General features: G+C 60.2%; 1 protein-coding gene across 4 annotated transcripts in view; it reads right to left on the reverse strand.

The window, feature by feature from the left end:
• Window positions 1-25,689, reverse strand: part of IQSEC1 (IQ motif and Sec7 domain ArfGEF 1) — a 274,380-nt gene that overhangs the window by 201,656 nt on the left and 47,035 nt on the right. For 3 of the 4 annotated variants that reach the window (XM_066347173.1, XM_066347180.1, XM_066347181.1), the window contains exon 2: window positions 10,083-10,112. The exons of the other annotated variant lie outside the window; for it this stretch is intronic. The gene's annotated coding sequence lies outside the window, so the exon portion shown is untranslated. The remainder of the gene's footprint in view (window positions 1-10,082; window positions 10,113-25,689) is intronic. 4 annotated transcript variants of the gene reach the window in all.

Consider the following 25,689-nt stretch of genomic DNA (forward strand, 5'->3'; position numbering starts at 1 on the left):
CCCCATCCCTTCTTCCTCAGCAGCTCCCGTGACTTCCTCTGCCTCACTGGGCAGAGCTGGGTCACACGTCCTTGCCCCAACCCATCAGTGGCGGGGAAATGCCACCACCAGGGCCAGCATGGCCTGTCACGATCCCTTCAGATAGAGCGCCCCCAGGAAGGAAGCGAGCTGGGGGGCCCATACGGACATGTGCCCTGCCATACGGAGAAAGGACGGGCGGGAGGAGCAGAGACGGGCAGAACTCCACACAGGAAGTCCCGCCAGCCTGAGCGTGGCAGCCCCTGGACTCCCCCCGTCCGGCTCTCTGTCCCCCTCCCCTGCTGCCCCCAGGCCCAGCCCTTGAGCCGCCGCCCCTCAACATCCTGCATGTCCACAGTGTCCAGCCCTGACTCGAGCACAGCAGACAGGTTCCCGCCCTGAGTGCTGAGAGCTAATTAAGTTTCTCATTGCAGAGGGTTCCGTCACGACACGTCTTCAAAGTTTAAAAAGTAATTAATATTGAAAAAGAAAATAACCCAGACCGTTCATGGTCTAAATGAGCGCGCGGTGAGAGAAGGTTCCCTCGGGCTCCTGTTAATGATGGAGCCTGGTCTGGAGGGGAGGAGGGGAGGGGAGGAGGGGGAGGAGAACCTGACTGACACAGGGGCCAGGCCTAATCCCTTCCTCTCTTCTGCGCATTTCTGATCCCTTCTCTGCGTCCGGCCCAGAGCTCATGGGAGGAAGAGGTAATTATGACAGTGATCACAGGCGAGGCCAGGGGGAGCTGCAGGAGGGGGTGGGGATCAAGAAGGGCTTCATGGAGGAGGTGACGTCTGAACTGGGTCTCCAGGATGAGCCATCCCCTAGCCAGGGCCTGGCACAGAGTGGGCACCAAATACATGGCAGATAAACGAGTGAATGGGGCATCCCCTTAGCAGCCCACCAGCTGTCTCAGTCCAGCTGGGCTGCAGCAGCGACACGGTGGCCACCTTGCTGCCACAGGGACTCGTGCTCGGGCTGTTGGGGGGCCTCATCTGCCCTCTGCTCCTGGTTACAGCACGGCGTTCCCGACACACCCACGAGTGTGGCCTGCGTGTCCCGGGTGTGAGTGTGCATGCCTCTCGGGAGTTTGTGAAAAGGGGGACAGTGGTGTGCAGCCCAGGACTGAGGAGGAGAAGGGACGATGGAGAGCCCCTCGCAGTGAGGTCACGGGGCAGGACACATCAGAGGGACGGGGGCCTGCCAGGGAGTCAAGGGTCCAGATGGCGGTGGACTTCATGGGAGGAGGTGGTTATGGGCAAGGGCTGAACTCAGTCTGGGACACAGGGACTTTGAGAAGGCTGGGGACAGCAGGACGGAGGTGTCCAGGGAACAAAGGTGTGGTAAAGGGCCGGTCTGAGCTCCAGACCAGGCAGGGCGGGGCTGGGTGTGGCAGAAGGGCTGAGGACACCTGGGGTCACGACTGAGATTCCAAGGGGGCGGCTCTGCTCATTTCACAGCTTCCTGGTGCCCAATGCGGCTGGGCCCAGGGAGGCAAGTCCATTCATGCATGCTGACTTGACCCAAATTCACCCATTTTCACTTAAATCACTGGGATTGAATTTGCTGATCTGAACAGATTATCCAGACTCAGCTTCGTTACCTAGAAAGGTAGATCCAAGGATTACAAATAAAAGCAAAACACAGAATCAAGAAAAAACTCAGAACTGAGACTCAACAAGGAGCCCACTGTGGCCTCAGGGCCTTTGCATGTGCTGCTCTGTTAGCTAGGACCATTCAGCCCCCTACAGGGCCTGCTCCATAAAAACCTCCAGGAACTTGCTTGAACGTCCTTCCTGACTTCTTTCCTTTCTCCACGGTGCACAGGGGTGAACTTTGCTTATTTTCCCCGCGAGGACGTCAGCTGCGTGGGACTCTGGCCTGCTTCGCCCAGGGCTGTGCCCCGGTTCCTGGGACCAGCCTGCATGCAGCCAACGTCCCTCAGTGCGTGAGCGCTGGATGAGTGACCGCATCGACCGCTGACCGGAATGTTCCAGGCAGTGATGAGCGGTTCACTCACCATCTCCTGAGCCGCCGTGTGTCCGGCACTGGCCTGGGCTGTGGGCACGGTGGCCGGTTACACGACACAACAAACTCGGCTGCTCCTGAGGGTTGGCGTTGTGCAGGGGAGACATGAGCTCCCATGTCAGCGGGTGAGTGCGGCACAGGGGAGTCTGGAGGGCCGGGCCGGGCACAGAGCGGCCCACGCACCTCTCGAGTAAATGAGGCCGTGAGTCCATGGATGAGCGGACTGTCTCTGCAGGCAGCCGCCTGAGCGGACACGGGGTGGGAGAGCAGAGAGGGGCCGGCGCCGGAGCGTGCAGCCTGGTGGCCCCGTCAGGACCTGTGCTCTCGGTGCCGGGGGCACGGCTGGGCGTCGAGGGGCGGGGTCGAGCCAGAACGCCAGGGAGCACGTGACGCGGTGACGTCCGGGGAGCCCCAAGGCTGTCGCTGCGCCGGGGAGCACGTGACGCGGGTGACGTCCGGGGAGCCCCGAGGCCGTCGCTGCGCCAGGGAGCACGTGATGCAGGTGACGTCCGGGGAGCCCCGAGGCCGACGCTGCGCCGGGGAGCACGTGACGCGGGTGACGTCCGGAGGCTGTCGCTGCGCCAGGGAGCACGTGACGGGGGTGACGTCCGGGGAGCCCCGAGGCCGTCGCTGTGCCGGGGAGCACGTGACGCGGTGACGTCCGGGGAGCCCCGAGGCCGTCGCTGCGCCGGGGAGCACGTGAAGCGGGTGACGTCCGGGGAGCCCCGAGGCCGTCGCTGCGCCGGGGAGCACGTGACGCGGGTGACGTCCGGGGAGCCCCGAGGCCGTCGCTGCGCCGGGGAGCACGTGACGCGGGTGACGTCCGGGGAGACCCGAGGCCATCGGTAACGTCTGGGGAGACCCGAGGCCGTCGCTGCGCCAGGGAGCACGTGACGCGGGTGACGTCTGGGGAGACCCGAGGCTGTCGCTGCCGATCACAGGCAGAGAAGCCCTTCCGAGGGGAGGCCTCTGAGCTGGGCCCCGTGTGCTGCATGCTTCTGGCTTCCGTAAACTGGGCGCTTTAACATCTGCCCCCTCTACGTCACCTCCCCCTGGCCTCCCCTGTCGGCGTCTCTCCCATGCCGCCCTCCCCCTGCCGTAACCAGAGGCGGGGGTCAGGAACCGACACCCCTGTGCTTCAAAACCTGTGAAATCACTCAAACCAGCTCAGTCCAAGCCGCTCCCTCCTGCAGAAAGAAACCCTAGTGAGGGCTCCTACCCACAGCTCCCTCCACCCCGTCTGCCCCCTGGGACCCTGGGGCTTCGTGTGGCCCCACCTAGTATGGTGGTCACCTCCCAGGAACTGAGTAACAGACAGATGTGGCAGTCCCCTCCGAACTTCAGGTGTTCTTTCCTTTTTTTTTTTTTTTTTTTAATTTTTTTTTAAGTGAGAGGAGGGGAGATAGACTCCTGCATGTGCTCCGACCAGGATCCACCAGGCAACCCCCATCTGGGGCCGATGCTCAAATCAACCAAGCTACTTGTAGCACCTGAGGTCAATGCTCAGACCAATGAGCTACTGGCTATGGGAGAGGAAGAGGGAGAGACAGGGGAGAGGGAATGAGGCGGAAGCAGATGGTCACCTTTCCTGCGTGCCCTGACTGGGAATTGAACCTAGGATGTCCAGGACAATGCTCTATCCACTGAACCGCGGCCAGGGCCCAAGTTTTCTATTAATATACTCTATGCTAAACCAGCCCAACAAGAAAAGAGCTTTGCAGCTATTCAGAGTAAACAAATGAAAAACACATCAACTGGATACCTTTCTACAATGTTCTCAACGACTTTGAGATTTTAACATTTACTAGAATTTCTCTTCCCCACACAATGTCAGGCTCCGTGAGAGAGGAGGAAACACCGGAATCACACAGACAAGACCAGAGCCCTGGGGGGTCCTGATGATCCGTGTCCCCAAAGTGACAGCTGCCGCTAAGACGTGGTCCAGTCCCCGCCGCTGCCTCTGCTCCGCCGGCCCAATTTGGTGCGTCTTTCAGAAGAACAGGGAACTTGTTAGCTCCAAGCTCATCTTTCTAGCAATAATCGAGTTACAGCATGTGTGAGACAGCCTGTTCCCTGAGTTATTTAATTAGAACCTGCGGATATGAGCAGGGAAAAACCAGAACAGCATATTTCAAAACAAGCTGCGTTGTGGGGCGCGCAGGGGGCGGCGCCCGTGTGGGTGGAAGGAACGGGCCTGCCCTGAAAGAAGTCCGCGCCAGACTCACAGGGCCGGAGAGGGCTGGGGCTGGAGCTCAGTGTGCCCGTCACCCCCTGCAAGGGGGGTGGAAGCTTCAGACAGCCGTGGTCCTTGGAGCAGCCTGACCCAGGGGAACCGCATGGGAAAGCCCCACCCCCAGCCCCGCCCCCGCAGGACGGCGGTCCTGAAGCCACAGTAATGAGCACCCCCACCCCACCCAGAGCAGCACAGCGCTGTCTGCATCTCTCTCCCGCTGGGCTGGCGGCAGACAGTGGGCCCAGTCTCCTCTCCCCACGCCATCACCCCAGGGGAGCGCCCTCCTCGTCCACACCGGCCACTACCGGCCCCAGCCTCAAAGCTCAGCCTCCCAGCAGCGGGATGAAGAAGCACGGAGAAGGGCCCGCTTCTCTCCCCCAGGAAGTGCCCTGGAAGCTGCGCACACTGCCGCCCTCCCCGGGATGTGCTGGGCACACACCCAGCGTTGCCGCAGAGGGAGCTGGGGGCTGACACCGTGGGCGCACACGCCCAGGTGTAGGTCGTGTTTGGTTGCTCCCACAGAGAGGTGGACACGGCTAGCGTCAGCCAAAGGGAGGCGCCTGCCACACCCCTTTCCACATTCCCTCCCGCCGCCCAACCACTCCGCACCCTGGGTTCGCATTCTGTGACAGATAGTCCACCAGACAAATCACGTAATTCGGGAACCAGCTGAGAACCATGGGCCGGTGGGCGCTTCTCGCTAGATGTGCTGGGGGCGGCGCTGGTGGGACCCCCACACTGACCGGGCCTTCCCTCACCTTCGGCCTGTGTGCACCCAATAGTCCACTTTCTTCTGCCCTGCACGGCCTCCCTCTGTCCTACGGTCAGAGCCACACACCCTTTCCGACGGGAAAGCCAGGCTGCTGGCTACAGTCAGGTGACCCACCCATGACAGGGCACGTCAGTGACCCCTCCCCCAGCTGTGTCCCGGGACGCTGTCAGCCCACTGTGCACCTCCTGGCTGTAAGTGACACGGGCCGCAGGACCAGAAGCCCGTCCGTCCTCCGCAGACGTCTGGTGACGTGAGGGCAGGACCGCAGCCATTTCCGCCACGCGGCCCTGAGGTGCGCTCACACCTTCGGAAGCATATCTGTTGTTGGGGTTTCCTGGGATAATTCTCTGCAGTCATTTTCCCATCAGTCGTTCCGGTTAAGTCCAAGGGCCACGTCACCACTACCTCAACCTGGAGGGGCACGGGCCCAGCTGTGGGCCGGGCGGACGCCCCACAAGAGTACCAGACACATCTGTCTGCAGCCCCGGCTGTTACAGGCTCTGGAGAATCCAGCACTCGAATAAGAATTGCCCCCTCCCCTGCGAACACGGAGGACAGACAGAGAAGGGCGGGGTGGGGGAGAGGGGCCCCAAGAGAAACAGTCCAGTCTCTGAAGTTTCAGGGATGGGGGGGGATTCTAGGAAACAGACCAGCAGGGAGGGCGGCCTCCCCCCCTGGGGCTCCGGGCTGTCCCCCAGGCTCACCAGGTATTGTGGGTACAAGGCACCTGAAGGTCACGAGAGTGTCGGACACCGTCCTGATTCGAATCCGACGCAGAAAGCTCCGTGGCGGTCTGCACGCCTGCACTGTCCACGGACGGGGCCAAGGCCTCGCCTCTAATAACAGACGATCAGCATATAGGCAGCGAAAGCAATTGAACTGAAGGGGACACAGTCCCCCAGCAGTGTCGCTGGCGTTGGCACTGCCCGCTCACCATGACCGCAGACGAGCCGACAGAACACCAGCAAGGACATGGAGGGCTGGAGCGACACGAGTCACTTAGGTCTAACAGACACACAGGGACACACAGGGCACCACCAACACCAGCAGGCACGTCCCTCTCAAGCGGACGAGGACAGTCTCCGGGATGGACCGCGTCCGGCCAGAACGGAAGTTCCCACAGGTTTTAAAGGACAGACATATGAGCATCTCTCCTGTCTGACCCGGCGGGGTGAAGTTATTAGGAACCAGCAGCAGGAGAAGAAGCGGAAAATTCACAAATTTGTGGAAATGAACGCATTCTTGGAAGAACCAGTGGCAAAGAAGAAATCACAAGGTTAAGCCAGAAAACACGGAGACGTGAAGAAAAACAAGATGCCCGCACGTCAACACTTCAGGAAAGTAACGCCGTGCTAAGGGAGGAATTTATAAAAACCACTTAAAAAAAACCGTGGAAGCTCTCAAATGAAACGCTTACATTGAAAAACAAGGTCACGAATCAACAACCTGACCCTGCAGCGTAAGGAACTAGAAAAAGGACGAACAGGCCTGACCAGGTGATGGCGCAGTGGATAGAGCGTCGGACTGGGATGCGGAGGACCCAGGTTCGAGACCCCGAGGTCGCCAGCTTGAGCGCGGGCTCATCTGGCTTGAGCAAAGCTCACCAGCTTGGACCAAAGGTCGCTGGCTCGAGCAAGGGGTTACCAGGTCTGCTGAAGGCCCAGGGTCAAGGCACATATGAGAGAGCAATCAATGAACAACTAAGGTGTCACAATGAAAAACCAATGATTGATGCTCTCATCTCTCCGTTCCTGTCTGTCTGTCCCTGTCTATCCCTCTCTCTGACTCTCTCTCTGTGTCTCTATAAAAAAAAAAGAAAGAAAAAAAAGTTTAAAAAAAAATAAAAAGGTCAAACAGAACCCAGCGCTGACGGGAGAGAAGAAAGAATGAACATCAGAGGAGAGAAATAACATGAAGAACAGAGAAGCTACAGAGACAAACCAACAAAACCAGAAACCGGTTCTTTGAAAAGATGAATGAAATTGGCAAACTGTTCACTAAGGAAAAGAAAAGAGAGAGACTCAAATGATGAAAATCAGGAATGAAAGTAGGGATATTACGACAGACTCTACAGAGAGAAAGAATTATAAGAGGGTCTTACGAGCAACTGTCCTCTGAGAAACGGGATAACCTCGATAAAATGGGCCGATTTCTAGAAATATAAAACCCACCAAGACTAATCACACAGAAATAGAGGACCGAAACAGACTCAAAACTAGCAAGAAGATTGAATCAGTAATCAAAACCCTCTTGCCAGGAAAAAAAAGACAGGGAGAGCTATGATAAGTTCTACCAAACGTTTAAGAAACTGGCAAACTGTTCACTAAGGAAAAGAGAGAGACTCAAATGATGAAAATCAGGAATGAAAGTAGGGATATTACGACATGCTCTACCACTGAGCCAACCAGCCAAGACCGGGATTCTGTACTTTCAACAGGGGCGATTCTGGTCTGTGACATCCCGGCTCCGCACTTGGAAGGCGTGTGATCCCAGGGAAGCCGTTTAGTGTTATTTCTCAGCCTCAGTTTCCCAGAGCTGAACTCCCAGGGCCCGTGGGAACTCTCCTGGAGGGGTGGAGCGGGTTGTGCAGAGGAACCGGGGCCGGGCCCGCTGGGAACGCTCACACAATGGCACCTATTCCTATTAGTGGACGTGGCTGAGTTCATTTTGAGGGGTTGATAAGAGCCGGGGAGAAACACCGGCCATGCCTTCACCCCTCCGAGAGGCCTGGCGCAGTGAACACCCCATCAGCACCCCCCCTGGCCCTCCACACCGCTCGCCTTTCTTCCCCAACTCCAGACTCTGCAAACCTCTCCTCTGCTGCCCGCCTCTGCCCGCAGTTCTTCCCTAAATAAAATAAATCACTCGACAATTCAAAGTCGGGGTGGGGGGGGCCCGGAGCCTGCCTCCCCCCCTCCTCCCTCCTAATGGGGCGGAAAGCAGACACACACATCGCCGGGGGCGGGGCGGGGGTGGGGAAAACACGGAGCAAAGTCCTGCGTTTGCAAAATGGTCAAAAATGAGTCATTTCATTTGTGGGAAATGAATACATATGATCTTGCAAATGACTCGCCTCGGGGAAAAGCGCGCTCACGAACCCTCTCCCAGGCTCCTGGCCAGGACTGTTCCCTGGCGCTCTGGGAAGCTGAGAACAGCCAGCCCCAAGGGGCTCACTGGGTGGAAAGAAAAATCCCTCGCCCGCAGGGATCCGGGCACAAGTGGGTACAGGGGGAGGGTCTCCCAGGGATCTCACCCTTCCCAAGGCCAAGACCATCATCACCCCTTGTTCCGTCCCGCTGGAAACCCGGCCCTTCTGAGCGGTCAGATGCAGCCCCTGGGCGCTATCCTATCCCCCGTGCGGGTTTGTGGTGGAGGGGGGAGCGCAGCAGGTCCTCCACGGAGCACCCCCCGCCCCCTGCCTTTGAGTTTATGGCCGGAAAATATTCACGAGCCCTGAATTCCAGTAAACACACAGTAACTAGAGCTTGTTCTGGGCCTATGGCGACACCAAGGTGAATTCGCTCCCCCGAGGCCCACGGGGGTCGGCTCCAAGCTCACTGGCGCTGGCCCCACCCGGAGAGAACCCAGGTGCCTCGACCCCAGGCACTGCCGCTGCCCCCGGGGACACGCTCAGGCCCACAGGAAACTGGACATGGCACGCGGGCGCTCAGGGCGGAGCCTGCAGGCCGGGGAACAGCACCTGCGCTGCGGCCCCTCCACCCTCAGGGGTGTGAGAAGGGATCTGGGCTGGCCGGGTGGGGCTGGCGGCTGGGCCACAGCAGCGGTACCCTCGCCAGAGGCCGGCAGGACCGAAGGGGCATTTAGTGGCGGCCAGGAGCCCCGCCTGGCGGAACCTGGAACGTGGCCGGGCCGCAGAGGTGAGACGCGCCCGGCGGAGGGATCTGGGCAGCGGGACTCCCCAGGGTGGGAGGCAGGGGGGTCGCCTGGGGCCTGAGTGTAGAGGCCCTCCTCCGGGCACCTGTGAGGGCAGAGGTGCCGTGGGAGGCCCCGACGGGAGGACTGGGCTGGCTTAGCGGGGACCTCATGGTCCCTCTGCCCTGAAAACACCAGGGTGCAGCTGTGCCGGTGCTGACGCCTCGTGGAGAGTGGGTGGGGGCCTCCGGGAGTCAGATCTGAATGGGGTCCTCCCTCCAGACCCGAGGCAGGGAGGGCGTCAGGGATGGGCCTCGGAGGGTGGGCCTCGTGACCGGGCCTCGACACCCGTGCGACGGCTCCCTGGGAGTGACTCCCAGATTCCTGGTGAGAGCGTCTTGAGGTCCTAGTGATGTCTTGACCACCGGGTAGTGGACGAGGACCTCACGCAGCCCCCTCTGCACCAGCGTCTCAATGCCCGGCCCCCACCCCACCCCCGCAGGAGGCCTGCTGAGATCGGTTTGGCCTGAGCTGCACACACAGGTTCACTTTGGCACAGAGGTCCTCCAGGTCCCTGGTCCCACAGGTCCAAGCCCACGCCGCTCTCCCACGGATACGTCCTCCCCACCGTCCCCCACGACACACCGGTCCTCCAGGTCCCGGTCCCTCAGGTCCAAGCCCACGCCGCTCTCCCACGGACACGTCCTCCCCACCGTCCCCCACGAGAAGAACTGTTCACCCCCTGCACGGCGAAGTTCCTACAGGGCCCCCCTTGCAGAAACTCCCGACAGCCCACCATGTGCAATGCTGGGGTGGCAGCGAGGGCGGGGGTGGGCGCAGCCCTCACGCTCCCCTGAGGGCCAGAATCTTGCCTCCCCACGGATTCGTTCACCCCACACATCTCCCAGCACCCACGCAAGGCAGGGGCCTGGCTGGGAGCTCCTCCTGTCCCTCCACCACGCAATCCAGACGCTTGCCCCACCCCACCCAGCCTAGCCCCACAGGCTTCTGGGTCCCAGCCTGGGCCACCCAGGCCACAGGAAGGAAGTCCAAGAGGAAGTCCGCGCCAACTGGTCAGAATTCCAAAGCACGTGGCTCCATGGACACGACCCACACCAGGCCACAGACGCAGGACAGAGGCCAATGGCACACACACACCTGAGACTCCGGGAGCTTTCTTCTTTGGATCTGCAAAGAGACAGAGAGAGAGAGAACACAGGCTTAGGATGCTGGCGCTCTCTGCTCCTGGGGACCCGCAGGAGGAGAGGTGCACCCCGCTGCCCAGGCCTTTGCAGACTGCCCCAGGCCCAGGCCCTTCTTTTGAGCTGGATCTCTCCCCTGAAGGTCACCTCCTCCTGGAAGCCTCGGGGCTTGCTCCCCAGCCCCTTACCTCCACCACGATTGTTTGCCCAGGGTCAGGAGCAGCCCCGGAGGCAAGGGCTGTGGTCCAGAGCTGCAGGCCCAGACCCCACTGAGACGACCACACGAGCGAGGCGGGGGAGGTGGGTGCACAGTGGCCCCGCTGCTCCCCGGAGGGTGTTTGTGGTGTATTTTCCCACGACCGGCTCTATTTTCAGGGACTCGAAAACCAATGACACCACTTACAAAGGAGGCAAGCCTGGGTGCGCCCAGAAACTGGACGGTGGGATCGCATCGCGCACAGGTCAGCGTTCGCATCCACGGGCAGCCACGCCTTCCCGCTCTGTACCCCAGAGGCAGGGACCCAAGGGTTAAACCACGTGCGCGGACGGCTGACGCCACCGCTGGGGCCCTGCGTCTGAGGGAGCAGGGGGCTACTGCGAGTGAGACCCACGTGGATCTAACCCCTGGGCCTCCCAAACTAGACTTCATTGCCAGGGGGCCTGAGAGTGAAAACCCACAGCCCCAGGTCGAGTCACTAACTGTCCTCTGGGCGAGGTGCCTTTTCAGTAGCTGAGCAGACCCATGGCAAGGCCGTCGGCACACAGATGCCAGGGGGGACTCCTCCCATGGACCTAACCGTGAGACCTGCGGGGTCATCCTGCGCCCACCCGTGTGTCCCCCGCGCAGTGACGATGTCACCTAGGCGGTGTGAGTGCTGAACACCGGCTGTGCCCGCTCCACTCACTTCCTGCGACACGGAACATCCTCAGACACGGAACATCCCAGAATGCCGCCCTCCTGTCCTGACACGGCCGCAGGGCCGGCCAGCCCACTGGACTCCCTCTGTCCTGCTGGACGGCAGGGCCGAGATCACTCAGGCAGTAACGGAGGGGACTCACGGGTGCTGCTCACTTCTGGCTCCCGATCTGGGTAGTGGTACTCAGGGGCGGCGTTGTGACTTATGAGAAAGATGTATTTGGCCATTTGGATGACTAAACTGTATTTCTCATGCATATTTGGTCTTTATCTGTGGTTTTGGCTCCAAGCTCCCAAAAGCTTGGAATTTGCAGAGTGATAAGAACAGAGGGACAATCTTATGTAATGACTTGTCTTCAGTTCCTGAGCCGCTTCAGAGCCAGAAAGGTGAATGGCTGTCACAGATAACACGCCCCCCGCCCACCCCAGCTGGGCTTATGCTAATGAGGTGACTTTTAGAGAGCTCCTAAGGATGAGGGAGGACTTACGACTCCTCCTCAGGGCCCCTCACATCACCCTGACGGGAGGCCCTCACTCGGTGCCATCTGAAGCAGCGCAGTCTTATGGATGGCTGTGCACTGCATCCGTCTCCATCATTGGGAGGACCCTCCATGAGGACAAGGGATGCTAGGGTCACTGCAGGGTCCGTGGGGCTAAGACCATGTAGGGCTCAGCAATGCCAGACCCCCGTCATTCCGGGATGTTCCGTGTCTGAGCAACCCGCAGAGCGGAGGGAAGAGCAGGGACCCTGAGCCAGGCCACCCTGGTCCCAGGCCAGCCCTGCTCCTCACAGTGCACCACGTAGCCTCAGAATTCCACTGAACCCCCACGAGCCCTCATTTCCTCATCTGTGGATCAGGAATGGGGGACTCAGCCCCCCGAGAGTTCTGTGAGGAGACAGGCACACTGCTGACCCAGAGAGCTTCTCTTGCTGCCTGCCTGGGGGGTAGCTGGGGAGGGGGGCTCCCTGCCCTGAGCTGCTGGGGGGGGGCAGATCTGCACACAGAAAGGGAGCGTCGCTTCCGCAGTGGAGAGCGATCCCCGTGGGCCGGGCCCAGAGTGAGGGCTCAGGAGAGTATTTGTTGGGGAACCCATGACAGAGTGGGCTCGAAGCTCACGTGCTAACCACAGCACACGGCAGAGTCAACGTTTATACCGAGAGCGGCAGGCTCAGAGGAGGGCCCTACACCCACGGCACAGTAACACCGGTCCTAGGGCAGAGAGGGGCGGGCAGAGCTCCGGTGGATGACGCCCCTGTGGCCCCATGGTCACGGGGTCCGTGTGGACGAGGTGGCGGGCATCGAGCGCCCTGGAGCCCTTTAGGTCCTGCTGATGAGGGTGAGAACCAGGAGCAGGATGGCTTTCCAAAGCGGCGCGAACAGAGAGGAGGTCGCAGAAGCAGCCCTCACTCCCCTCAACCCACTGCCCAGGGGACTGTGCCCAGCAGGTCTTCCAGCCAGGACAAGACTTCACATGCGCGCATGCTGGGGCCCCGGTGCCTCAGTCTGGGCTGCTCCGGGCGCCCCGGAGGAGAGGGTTCTGGTGTGAGGAGTTCGTGCAGGAGGGGAAGGCAGGAGGGAGGGGAGTGAGAGGAGGAGGAAGAGGTGGCCGACACCGGCAGTGGCCACGCTGCCCACCGTTAGACCGCCCGTCACAGAGGAAGCCATCACTGTGGAGAACTGTGTGTGGGCCGCAGGAGCTGGGTCCACCGGGGTGCCCTGGGGGGCCGCACAGGACGGTGCCGGCCTCTCCCGCACAAGGGTCAAGGCCGCTGGGATCCCGGCTGAGTCTGCCAGCAGGGTGGTGGTAAGTCACCTGCATAACCACTTAACTCGGCCCACACTGATGCCACGGCAACCCCACGGCCCATGACTCGCAGGCCTGGACACTGGACCCTGCCTCTCTGTGGGAGAACCAGACGCCTCTGTTCCTTGCCGGCTAGGAGCCACTCCGCCCTCCACACCTCTGCATCACGCACGTTCACCTTCTAAATCAGGGGTCTCAAACTCGAACAATTTTGTGCGGCCCACAGACTAATCCACGAAGTTCAAAATATTTTGGATAAAATTAAGTAAGCCTAGGGGCCTACTTGTATTTTTCATTTCTCTAGCATCCTAGCTAGATATTAGCTTAGTTAACAGCAGTTGTGATGCAAACTACAGTTTCTGGTCGTTTTGTGACACTGAGTAAACTGCATGTACGATTGTGCTTGTTGTACTGATTTTTTTTTGTTTTCAACTGCAGTGAGAAAAGTGTTGTGTAACAGTTGCCTTTTGTAGACCTAGTGCGGCCCGCCGAAGAGCTGTGATCTTGCTCTGCGGCCCACATGCTGAGTTGAGTTTGAGACCCCTGCTCTAAATCTTGGGTGGGAATTGCCCAGACGAGCGGAGGTCTCCTGCCAAACCCTAGCTGCAAGGGAGCCTGGGAAGTGGAAGTTTCCATTTTTCCAGAGACGAGCGTACAGGAAGGCACGGGGCGAGGGGCTGGTCACATGTTGAATGAGTCCGTCTGCACGAGGCACCAGGCTGTGCTGTCCTCCCTGGCGGAGGCGTCCTGGAAGCCCAGTCCTCACCCTGCTCGTCCCTGCCCGCGTCCCGTGCCTCCGCCTGGCGTCCTGCAAGCCCAGTCCTCACCCTGCTCGTCCGTACCCGCGTCCCGTGCCTCCGCCTGGCGTCCTGCAAGCCCAGTCCTCACCCTGCTCGTCCCTGCCCACGTCCCGTGCCTCCGCCTGGCGTCCTGCAAGCCCAGTCCTCACCCTGCTCGTCCCTGCCCGCGTCCCGTGCCTCCGCCTGGCGTCCTGCAAGCCCAGTCCTCACCCTGCTCGTCCCTGCCCGCGTCCCGTGCCTCCGCCTGGCATCCTGCAAGCCCAGTCCTCACCCTGCTCGTTCGTACCCGCGTCCCGTGCCTCCGCCTGGCGTCCTGCAAGCCCAGTCCTCACCCTGCTCGTCCCTGCCCGCGTCCCGTGCCTCCGCCTGGCGTCCTGCAAGCCCAGTCCTCACCCTGCTCGTCCGTACCCGCGTCCCGTGCCTCCGCCTGGCGTCCTGCAAGCCCAGTCCTCACCCTGCTCGTCCCTGCCCGCGTCCCGTGCCTCCGCCTGGCGTCCTGCAAGCCCAGTCCTCACCCTGCTCGTCCGTACCCGCGTCCCGTGCCTCCGCCTGGCGTCCTGCAAGCCCAGTCCTCACCCTGCTCGTCCCTGCCCGCGTCCCGTGCCTCCGCCTGGCGTCCTGCAAGCCCAGTCCTCACCCTGCTCGTCCCTGCCCGCGTCCCGTGCCTCCGCCTGGCGTCCTGGAAGCCCAGTCCTCACCCTGCTCGTCCCTGCCCGCGTCCCGTGCCTCCGCCTGGCGTCCTGGAAGCCCAGTCCTCACCCTGCTCGTCCCTGCCCGCGTCCCGTGCCTCTGCCTGGCGTCCTGCAAGCCCAGTCCTCACCCTGCTCGTCCCTGCCCGCGTCCCGTGCCTCCGCCTGGTGTCCTGGAAGCCCAGTCCTCACCCTGCTCGTCCGTACCCGCGTCCCGTGCCTCCGCCTGGCGTCCTGGAAGCCCAGTCCTCACCCTGCTCGTCCCTGCCCGCGTCCCGTGCCTCCGCCTGGCGTCCTGCAAGCCCAGTCCTCACCCTGCTCGTCCCTGCCCGCGTCCCGTGCCTCCGCCTGGCGTCCTGGAAGCCCAGTCCTCACCCTGCTCGTCCCTGCCCGCGTCCCGTGCCTCCGCCTGGCGTCCTGCAAGCCCAGTCCTCACCCTGCTCGTCCCTGCCCGCGTCCCGTGCCTCCGCCTGGCGCCCTGGAAGCCCAGTCCTCACCCTGCTCGTCCCTGCCCGCGTCCCGTGCCTCCGCCTGGCGCCCTGGAAGCCCAGTCCTCACCCTGCTCGTCCCTGCCCGCGTCCCGTGCCTCCGCCTGGCGTCCTGGAAGCCCAGTCCTCACCCTGCTCGTCCCTGCCCGCGTCCCGTGCCTCCGCCTGGCGTCCTGGAAGCCCAGTCCTCACCCTGCTCGTCCCTGCCCATGTCCCGTGCCCCCGCCTGGCGTCCTGGAAGCCCAGTCCTCACCCTGCTCGTCCCTGCCCGCGTCCCATGCCTCCGCCTGGCATCCAGCCCCAAGGCCAGCAGCCCCAGCAGGAACTCGTCACCTCGACCCTGGTCCCTGACTCCAACGTATCTCTCTGTTCCAGGACCTGCAGCCCGTGACATGAGGTGTGGCTCTTAAGAATTTTGAGTTGGGTTTTACAGCAGTTGTGGGAAAACGTCAGGTCCCAGGATGCTCCAGTGTCCTTAGCTGGGGTTGGGGACATCGGTGGCTACACGTCCTGCCTGCCTTCTGTCCCCTTATCCACATCCACAGTCCCTCCTTTCTCCTTTGAGGAGCCCTGCAGGCTTTCCTAGTCCATGTGGCCGGCGGAAGTTAACCGTCCGTCATACCAGACGAGAGGGTGAGCACATCACCTAGATCTGCAGTCTACGGATTGCCTCCCTTTTGTTTCCACAGCAGGTTTGAGGACGGACATGTGGCCGAGCCCAACAGATCCACGCCGGGACTGGCAACAGAACTGCGGCTGCAATACAGTAAAATGACCAGTCCTTCTGACTCTACCTTGCTCAAGCCTGTCCAGGTCCCCTCACGCGACGGTCAGCGGCCTCTGCTTAGTCCTGTGCGCGCACACACGGTAGTCAGGAAAGGAACCTCGCTGGTCCCTGGATTGCAGGAACAAGCTCCCTGCTCAACACGACCTCCCCACGAAGATAAGGGAAAGGAGACACAAAAGTAATGACTGTTTATCAAGATATTTATAGGAACCTCGTGGTTGGGACCATGGCAACCAGTGTTTGTGGGCAGAAAGCAAAGGCGTTTCCTCGTCCTCCTTGGAGCCTTGCTGGCGTCCAGATGTCTGCGGTCATCGGTCACCTCCTGACCTCCCACTCCTCCCATCCCCCCAGCCCCTGACATAAAAGAAGCCTGAATTCTGCACCGTCTCAGGTGACCCGCCATCGTCTGGGCTCACTGGCTTTCCGAACACAGCTGCTCCCCTTGCCTTGAACAGTCGCTCGGCTCCTGGGCTGCTGTGTGGTGAGCGGGACAAGCTCTCGACCCGGTTACACTGCTGATGAGAAACCTCCTCCCCTCTGGAGGGCTGCCAGGGTCACCGCACGCCGCAGACGGGCTGAGCGCGAGGCCAGCACGGACAGCGGAGCGGAGGGGACGGCTGGTGACACGCTCTAAGCCCCGGGCCAGCCCGACCCGGAGGCTGACGGGGGGCTTGGATGGCGGTGGGGCACCGGGGAGCCGGGACCAGGGCCACCCAAGCCAAGCAGGGGCCTGGGCACTGATGCGTGTGCGTGCCCGTGTGCTCAGCACACACGAGGGGCGGACAGGGCGCCGGGACAGACCCCGAGGGCGCGCCTGCACGCGCACGCACGCCGACACGCACGTGCACGTCGATGCTCACGTTTCAGGCCAGGACAGCGTGGATCCCGGCTGCCGGCGGGGGCGGGGGGCTTGCATCCTGCAGAGAGGGGCAGCTCTGAGTGGATGTGGAAGAGGTGTTGCCACGTCACGGGCACCTCGGCATGACACGCACTCAGCTCTGGAGCAGGAGGAAAAGTCAGGGACACAGAGAGCAGCTATGACACAGACTAGCGGGTGTGGCGGTCCGAACAGCATGTCCACAGGGCACCTGCCGACTGGGGTCTTTAACTGGCCTCCTGCTGTTTCTCTCTCCCTCAGGGGGAATCCTCCCGGTGGTCACTGTCCTTTTCTGGTGCCTGCACAGGGCCTTCAAATGCATCGTCCCCTGGGATCCGTGGAGGGGAGAAGGCCATGTCAAGGTCACACAGCCTGTGGGGCAGAGCCCACACTGGGGAAGGTTTTCTTGCTAAAAACCCCGTGTCTGACTCACCACCAGAGGCAGGTTTCCGGGGAAAGCTCCGGAAGCGGGAACCACAGGCCCCTCACTTATACGGTCCCTTCATGGATCCTCCCACCCGCAATCACGGGTCCCTTCTCTTAGAAAGCGTCATGCAAAACGCTCCCTGTTCCCTGCTCCTCCGGGGGCCTTTCAACAACCCTCAGCAGCTGTCATCAGCTTGGAAAGGGAGCTTACAGGCCTCCCTGCCCTAACTCACAGCTCCTTCCCTATTTCCGATGATTTAGACACTTGTTATGCAAATGACATCTACAGAGATCCATTCTGCAAAAAAAAAAAAAAAAACCAAAAACGTTTACACTCTTCTTTAAGGTCTTCTCTCCATCTTAAAAATAAAGCCAGATCCTGCTGCTTCTCCCTGGGCCCGCGCTGGGGGGGGGAGGGGGTCCCCAGCCCACAGAAAGGAAGCGATCCCAACCATCTGCTCATGGCCCATGGGAACAGCTCCCACCTCCTGGCCTCTGCGACCCCTGTCCCCTGCTTTCTCATCTGTCAGAGCCAGAGGGAAGCTGGAAGTCACAGCTGCAAGGCCTACTGCTTGGCCCTGACTCAGTTTCCACCCAGGCCCCCCTCTGGCCTTCTCAGAGTTTCAAAAACATCCCAGTCATGAGACTAAAGGGACACACCAGCTCTGGACAAGAGCCTGGGGGCTGCCTCGAGTGGGAGGCGGTGGGCACCCTGCCCAGACCCAACTGGGGCTTCTCACCTTCCTGTCTGGAGTAGGCAACTCCGCATCTGTGCACCCCCAGGTATCCGAGAGCCCCACCAGGAAAGGGGCCCGTGTCTGTCTCAGAGTTAAGGACAGATGTCAATGATTCCAAGCACAGCTGCTTGGAAGGTGACGGTGACCGTGTTTAGGGTCAGAAAGTCATTCACGATGTGCCTCAGCGGCAGGCAGGTTGTTCTGAGCCAAGGACAACTTTAGCTGCGCGCTCAGGAGAATCCTGTTACCCCCCCCCCCCCGCCCTGCAATTACCTAGAAGAACTTGAATAATCGACTATCAGAGAGAACATTTCCCCCCTCCCCCAACTGCAGTACACGACACACTTCTATCTACTGAGTGTCCGTCCTCCTTGTCCTCCTGCACGGACCCTGGGAAGCCCCCACGGTGCACGGCCTCACCCCCAGCTCAGGATGTCTCCTCCACCCACGCCCCCTCTCTGTCTCCGAGCCTCTCCTGCATGGGGGTCCCTGACTCTCCCAGGCACGCGGGGTCCCACACGCATGTGTGTCTCTTGCACATCTGCCTCCTGTCCTGTCCACCTGACGGTTAGACCAGCAGGAAGCCGCCTGCCGGGTGAGGAGAGTTTCCTGCTCCCCCACAGCAGTCATCACAATATAACAGTTATTACTGTCACCATTACCACGGCGAACGCTGACTCGGCACTCCCCACACCAGGCTCTGTCCTGGTCACTCCTCATGTGTGAACTCACTGAGTCACCGCTGCCCCCGGGAGGGACGCAGTGCCTGCGTTCCACTCACCTCTCCCACTGGCTGGAGCCTCTTCTGTTTTTGCTGCACAAGGACTGCGCGCCTGTCGGAGCACGGCGAGTGGTGCGGCAGGTGGGAAGGGCAGGTCCGCAGCCTCCCCAGCGCCGGCTGCGCCCGACCTCTCCGTCCCTGCCCCGTCCCCTCTCCTGGCATGACCAAGGCGTGTGGTCTCCTGTACGCAGTACTTCTGCCAGTATGCACCAGCACACGTCAGAAGTCTCCCTTAGAACTCTCCCAAGTTGGTGGATAAGGAAAATGCAGCTCAGAGAGGTTAAGTGACTTGTCCAAGGTCACACAGCAGGAAAGCAGAGGAGCTGACACTTACTTGACTCCCACGTTTCATGGAGGAGCCTGTGCCCTTACCCACTAGCCTGCACTGCCTGCACAAGTCATGTCAGTTTTGCACAAAAAGAGTAATAATAATCATAATGAGGAAAAATAAGAGTGCCTATTAATTGTTGATCATGGGGCCCTGGCTGGTTTGCTCTGCGGTAGAGCGTTGGCCAGGTGTGTGGAAGTCCCAGGTTCAATTCCCAGTCAGGGCACACAGGAGAAATGCCCATCTGCTTCTCCACCCCTCACCCTTCTCTCTCTCTCTTCCTTTCCTGCAGCCATGGCTCGAATGCTTCGCGCAAGCTGGCCCTGGGCACTGAGGATGGCTTCATGGCCTCGCCTCAGGCACTAAATAGCTCAGTTGCCGAGCAACAGAGCAGCAGCCCCAGATGGGCAGAGCATCGGTCCCATAGTGGGCTTGCCAGGTGGATCCCGGTCAGGGAGCATGTGGGAGTCTCTCTCTCTGCCTCCCCGCCTCTCACTTAATAAAAGAGAAAAAAATTACTGATCATGGTAGCATTTAGAATGTGTTATACACGCTCATCTAGACTTCCCCAAAACCTTGAGAGCTGGTCTTATTATTAGCACAGTCTCTCTCCCAACCCCTCATCCCCATTTCACAGATGAGAGAACTGAGGCTTCAGAGGGCAAAGCCATCAGCCCAGGTCACAAAACTATGAGCAGCAACAGAACCAGGATTCAGACTTAAGCTCTCTGACTGTGAAGTCAGCTCACGAAGGGTGCTGAGTGGGACCGGGCAGGACCTGGTCCTGAGTCACTGGGCTTCTTATGGGTTCTCTAACCAGCCACCTCAGGGCCTTTGCACAGACGGCTCCTCCCCGACATGCACCCCTCCAGGAATACCTGCCCCCCTGCAGCTGTCAGCTCACTCAGCTACGAGCCCTGGAGCCTCCAGGTAGGTCCCAGAGCTCACTGTCATCTTCCTGAAGCCCCGGGGCATCTGGTACACGGGGATGCGGGTGACATGCTCAGCGAATGGAGTGGGGAATGAGTGCCAGGCGGAAGGGTTGGCACAGGGATGAGGACAGGGTGTGCCGGGGAGAGCACGTGGCTCCGAAGGTCCTGAGGGTGGTGAGCACGCAGGACAGGAGGCAGGGCTCACCAGGGTGGGCGTCCACACTGGGTCACGGAGCCAGAAAGGAGGACAAGTGTTTGTTGTCGGAGCTCAGAACCAGACCCGGAACTTCCAGACCACAGCTACGCCGCACCTCCTGTGGAAGGACACCACCTCCTGCTGCCCAGAGCCCATCGATCGGGGGAACAGAGCCGAAGCCTGTCCCTGTGTGTCTGTGGGGCCACTGGGCAGGGTCATTTTCACACCCTGTCCCTGTGAGGGTCATTCTCACATCCTGTCCCTGTGTGGGTCATTCTCACACCCTGTCCCTGTGAGGGTCATTCTCACATCCTGTCCCTGTGTGGGTCATTCTCACACCCTGTCCCTGTGAGGGTCATTCTCACACCCTGTCCCTGTGTGGGTCATTCTCACACCCTGTCCCTGTGTGGGTCATTCTCACACCCTGTCCCTGTGAGGGTCATTCTCACATCCTGTCCCTGTGTGGGTCATTCTCACACCCTGTCCCTGTGTGGGTCATTCTCACACCCTGTCCCTGTGTGGGTCATTCTCACACCCTGTCCCTGTGTGGGTCATTCTCACAACCTGTCCCTGTGTGGGTCATTCTCACACCCTGTCCCTGTGTGGGTCATTCTCACAACCTGTCCCTGTGTGGGTCATTCTCACACCCTGTCCCTGTGTGGGTCATTCTCACACCCTGTCCCTGTGTGGGTCATTCTCACACCCTGTCCCTGTGTGGGTCATTCTCACACCCTGTCCCTGTGAGGGTCATTCTCACACCCTGTCCCTGTGTGGGTCATTCTCACACCCTGTCCCTGTGTGGGTCATTCTCACACCCTGTCCCTGTGTGGGTCATTCTCACACCCTGTCCCTGTGTGGGTCATTCTCACACCCTGTCCCTGTGTGGGTCATTCTCACACCCTGTCCCTGTGTGGGTCATTCTCACACCCTGTCCCTGTGTGGGTCATTCTCACACCCTGTCCCTGGGTCCGTGGGAGAGTCCCCTCCACAGGACACCAGTGATGCACATGGACACGCAGACCAGACCCCGCGACAGGTCTGGAATCCCCACGCCTCCCTGCTGCGGGACGTCCGGCAAATCCTCCCCGTTGGCGTTCCCCGTCTGGGAAACGGGGTATTAGAAACAGGAGAAGAATGAGAACAGGGCCGTCTGGAGTGAGACGGAGAAACGAGAAATGTGCGGTCTCCGCTTCTGAGCGTGACACCTGTTGGGTGGTGAAAGCCCTACTTTGAATGAAGCAGATGAGTTAAGTGAACGGCGGCCTTTCCTCCTTTCACAGAACTTTGTGAGACTCAATTTTCACCCTTTGAGCAGGGAGTTTTTTTCATGCTCACTGACCCCCAGGAGTGAGTATTTTCAAAACATGAAATTAGTTCCAGTTAGTTTTATGAACTTAAAATCATGTTTGTTGGATAACCAATTTATGGAAACAAGAATATATATTCAATATTTGCCCTTTTTTTTTAATGTTGCCTTACACATTTTTAAAATAAAATTTTTCGTTAAAATCGTCCTCTTGATGGTCAGGAGGCACGAGGACGTACATGAATGTTCGTACTGCTCAGAGACCAGGTGGTGGTGCTGCTCTTACTAAAGATCTTCTCCAACCCTGGCCAGTTGGTTCAGTGGTAGTGTCAGCCTGGCGTGTGCATATCCCAGGTTCAATTCCCATTCAGGGCACACAGGAGAGGCGACCATCTGCTCCTCCACCCCTCCCTCTCTCGCTTCTCTCTGTCTCCCTCACCATCCCGCCCTGCTCCCGCAGCCATGGGTGGATTGGAGCAAGTTGGCCCAGGGCACTGAGGATGGCTCCATGGCCTGGTCCACCTAGGGTGCTAAGAAGAGCTCAGTTGCTGAGCAACAGAGCAATGGCCCAGCTTGGCAGAGCATCGCCCCCTAGTGGGCATGCTGGGTGGATCCCGGTCCGGGCACATGCAGGAGTCTGTCTCTGCTTCCCCTCCGCTCAATGGATAAAAAAAAAGATCTCCAAAGAGCCCCCGTTCCCCAGGAGAGAGAGGCGCTCCCAGGAGAGACGGGCGCCCTGACCTCTCCGCATCGGGACCGAGCAGACCTTCTGTCTCACGTGCAGGCCGTCCTTCCCGGACACAAAGCAGGCCCAGGGCCAGCGTCCTGATGACACGCTCAGCCAGCTACCCGCTCGGTGGGAAGAGGCCCAGAAGGTTTCCTCCTATAAACAGTCCATTGTAAAGGATCTCTGTGGCAAACAATCGATACACCCTGGACAAGGCTGAAGGCAGGGAGCTGAAGCCTCGGAAACCATCCGGTCAAAGCCTCCCGCCCTCTCTGAACGCTTCTGCTGTCCCCCTGGTGAGACTCTGTCGGGCACAGGACTTCCAGGAAGCAAGGATGCATTTAGAATGGGAATCACACATCCAAACAGGCTGCCAGTCCTGAGCAAGCCCGCTCGGTCAAGGACACGGACTTCCTCTCACCACAGGCCTCCTGCTGCGCCCAGGGGCTGATCTGCTGGGAACTCTCACCAGCATGGCCACAGTGACAGGTCTCTGTCAGGTGACGGGTGACATCTCGACTTCTGGAGGCTTCCTTCCCACAGGCATTTTCTCAGCCACCAAGACCAGCCCATCCCAGAGTTCATTATCTCGCCTGATCTGAAAAATGAGGCTGGGCTGGTCTCAGGTAGTTTGGGGGGCCAGACTGTGTCCAGTGGAGACCCCCAGCAGGGGAGCAGTGGCTGGGGGCGGCCCCCAGTCTCGGCACAGCTGCCTTGGGGGAGGAAGCAGATGGTCAGAGCCCCATTGGGGGGGGGGGTGAGATCACCACTCCCCGTGGCAAAAACTTGTCACAGGCATCTCCAGATAGAATGTTTGCCCCTGAAACATAGAGCCCCCTGTCCCCAGAGGTATGCAAGCATCTGGGCTGGCAGACTCAGTGTGCAGAACTAAACCAGGGGTGGGGGGGCTGCTCCAGGGTCCCTCGGCCACCAGGAGATGCCGGGACGCTACGATCTGACTATTCCTCCCTGTCAGAGCAAGTGCAGAAAGTTCTCCTGGCCGGCCGGCGGGTGCTGGTGGGCTGAGTGCGGACGGAGCACGGACGGAGCACGGACAGAGCGCTGCCGAGACAGGAGCCCTCGCCCCCGCGTCTGTCTGTGCTTGTCGGGTCCCAGGAAGCACTGGCGACGCCCAGCTCGGTGCCGGGTCCTGGGATGGGTGCCATCAAAGGTCGACAGAGGGCCACCTGCACAGGACTCCCTGAGGGGGGACCGAGGGGGAGTCAAGTGTCCCAGGCCACAGGGGCAGGGGAGGCAGCCAGAGAGGCTTCTGGGAGACCCGTGGGCAAGCAGCCCCTGGGCACAAAACCCATCTCCACTCCTCAGAAGCCGGGTGGGCTACGCCATCCCCTGCCAGCTGCCCACGCGCACAGGGCCTCGCAGAAGCCACCTCTGCAGGTAACATATCCTTCCCGTGCAAATTACATTTTGGGAAAACAATGTCTGATGCTTTCCTCTTCTTCCTCCTCCAGCTGAGACCCCAGAGAGCAGTGATCTCAGCAGCCAAGGCTGGGGGTGGGGGGCAAGGCCGGAGCAGCTGTGGGGTGACGAGCAGGGGTGAGGAGCACAGTGCCCGCGCAGGACGGGGGTGGCTGGGGGCTGGGCTGTCCCGGCAACAGGGAGCCCTGGCGGGACACTGAGCAGAGGGGTGACAGGTGAGGAGCACAGTGCCCGCGCAGGACGGGGGTGGCTGGGGGCTGGTCTGTCCCAGCAACAGGGAGCCCTGGCGGGACACTGAGCAGAGGGGTGACGAGCAGGGGTGAGGAGCACAGTGCCCGCGCAGGACGGGGGTGGCTGGGGGCTGGGCTGTCCCGGCAACAGGGAGCCCTGGCGGGACACTGAGCAGAGGGGTGACAGGATAAAATGACGTTCCGGAAAGAGCTCTCGTACCCCCTGCTGGGGCGTGCTGGGTGACGAGGGCGGGACTGAAAACGAATTGTAGCGACCAGCACTTCCTACCGGTGCCAGTGTCCCAGCGAGCTCTCTGCTGCAGTCCCTTCATTCTCCCTCACACGGTAATTCCGTGAGGCGGGGACCACACCTGTCCCCTGCGTGCAGATGAGCGAAGGGACCCGCCATGGTCACTCTGCCAGCAGAAGGGGCAGCAGGCTCCGTGCTGGGCGGTGCAGCCCCGAGCAGCGGCCTGCTCCTGCGCCCAGCGCCCTGCGTCCCGGTCTCCATGTGCCCTCCGTGACCTGCGGGGACGACGGCCAGTCTCCCGAGGTGGGTCTCTGACCCCATGACTGCGCACAGTTTTTCCACCACTCTGCGGGCAAAGACCGCCTTGGAGAAGCCCGCACACGCCTCGTTCTTTTCAGGAGAAAGGGAAAAATACTCGAATGATTTCCTTGAAAGCCTGTTTCGACCTACTGGCGAGCAGTCAGTCTGTCTTTCTCCCAAAGAAGAATCTGGAAGGAATTATAGTGTTGGCAAGGCTGGGGAAGCTTCCGGGCACTTGAAGATTCAGTCCTGGATCAGTCAGCGACCTTGAACAAAACCCAAGATTCTCCTCACACGGGCACCTTGTCGGGAACGCCTAATGGGCTTCAGTCACGTCGAGGGTGTGAGGAAGAAGCGCGGAGCCCCGGCCCTGAGACCCCACACCCTCCGACCGGTGCCTACCCAACCCTGGAGACCCAGCCTGCGGGCACCTGCGGCCCTCCCGCCTGGCCCCGGCACCCGGACAGGCTGCCCCACAAACGGCCGACTGGCTCACCCACTGGCCCCCTCAGCACCTCTGGTGAGACATCTAACAGGTGTCAGCTGGGGGCCCCCCTTTCCAGGTGCCCAGGCCAAAGGCCTAAAACTGCCTGTCCCTCCCTGTCTTACCACCAGCCAATCCCGGTGGTCCACATTCCCCCTCCCATGCTGCGGTCCCCTCCCTGGCTCTGATGACAGGTGACAGGCTGGCCTCACTTCCTGTCACCACTCCCCCTCCCGCCACCCCCACTAAAGCCTCTCACACACCGAGGCCACTCCTGTCCCTACTCTTGCAGGTCCCCCTCCCACAGCACGCTTCCCAATGCCCAGGGCTGGTCTCAGTCTGTGCGCGAGGGACGCACTCCCTCAACCACCTGTGGGCCCCCAGCATCTGCCCCAAATGCTGGGGTCTGAATCAAGGCTCTACCACAGGGGTCCCCAAACTACGGCCCGCAGGCTGCATGTGGCCCCCTCTAGCCATTTATCCAGCCCCCGCCGCACTTCCGGAAAAGGCACCTCTTTCATTGGTGGTCAGTGAGAAGAGCATAGTTCCCATTGAAATACTGGTCAGTTTGTTGATTTAAATTTACTTGTTCTTTATTTTAAATATTGTATTTGTTCCCGTTTTGTTTTTTTACTTTAAAATAAGATATGTGCAGTGTGCATAGGGATTTGTTCATAGTTTTTTTTATAGTCCGGCCCTCCAACGGTCTGAAGGACAGTGAACTGGCCCCCTGTGTAAAACGTTTGGGGACCCCTGCTCTACCACGTACCAGCTGTGTGACTTTGGGCAAGATGCTTAACCTCTCTGTGCCGTTTCCTCTTCTGTACAAAGTACCTTTACCCTCAGTGTGGAAACGAAGGACAAGCTGTCTGGAACACAGCAACCACCAATTAGCTGTTATTAAAATCATTATTATGTTGAGGGGCCAAGTGTTCCGGCCAGCAGTTAGGAGGCCTGAGCTCTCGTCCACCTCTGTCCCCACTCTCCGTGTGACCCGGGGCAAGTCCCTTTCTCTAAACATTGTCTCTCACAGCTGCAGAATATGGGGGCCGAGAAGTGGTCA

Source organism: Saccopteryx leptura, chromosome 8 (genome assembly GCF_036850995.1).
Source record: "Saccopteryx leptura isolate mSacLep1 chromosome 8, mSacLep1_pri_phased_curated, whole genome shotgun sequence".
In the NCBI taxonomy this organism is placed as follows: domain Eukaryota; kingdom Metazoa; phylum Chordata; class Mammalia; order Chiroptera; family Emballonuridae; genus Saccopteryx; species Saccopteryx leptura.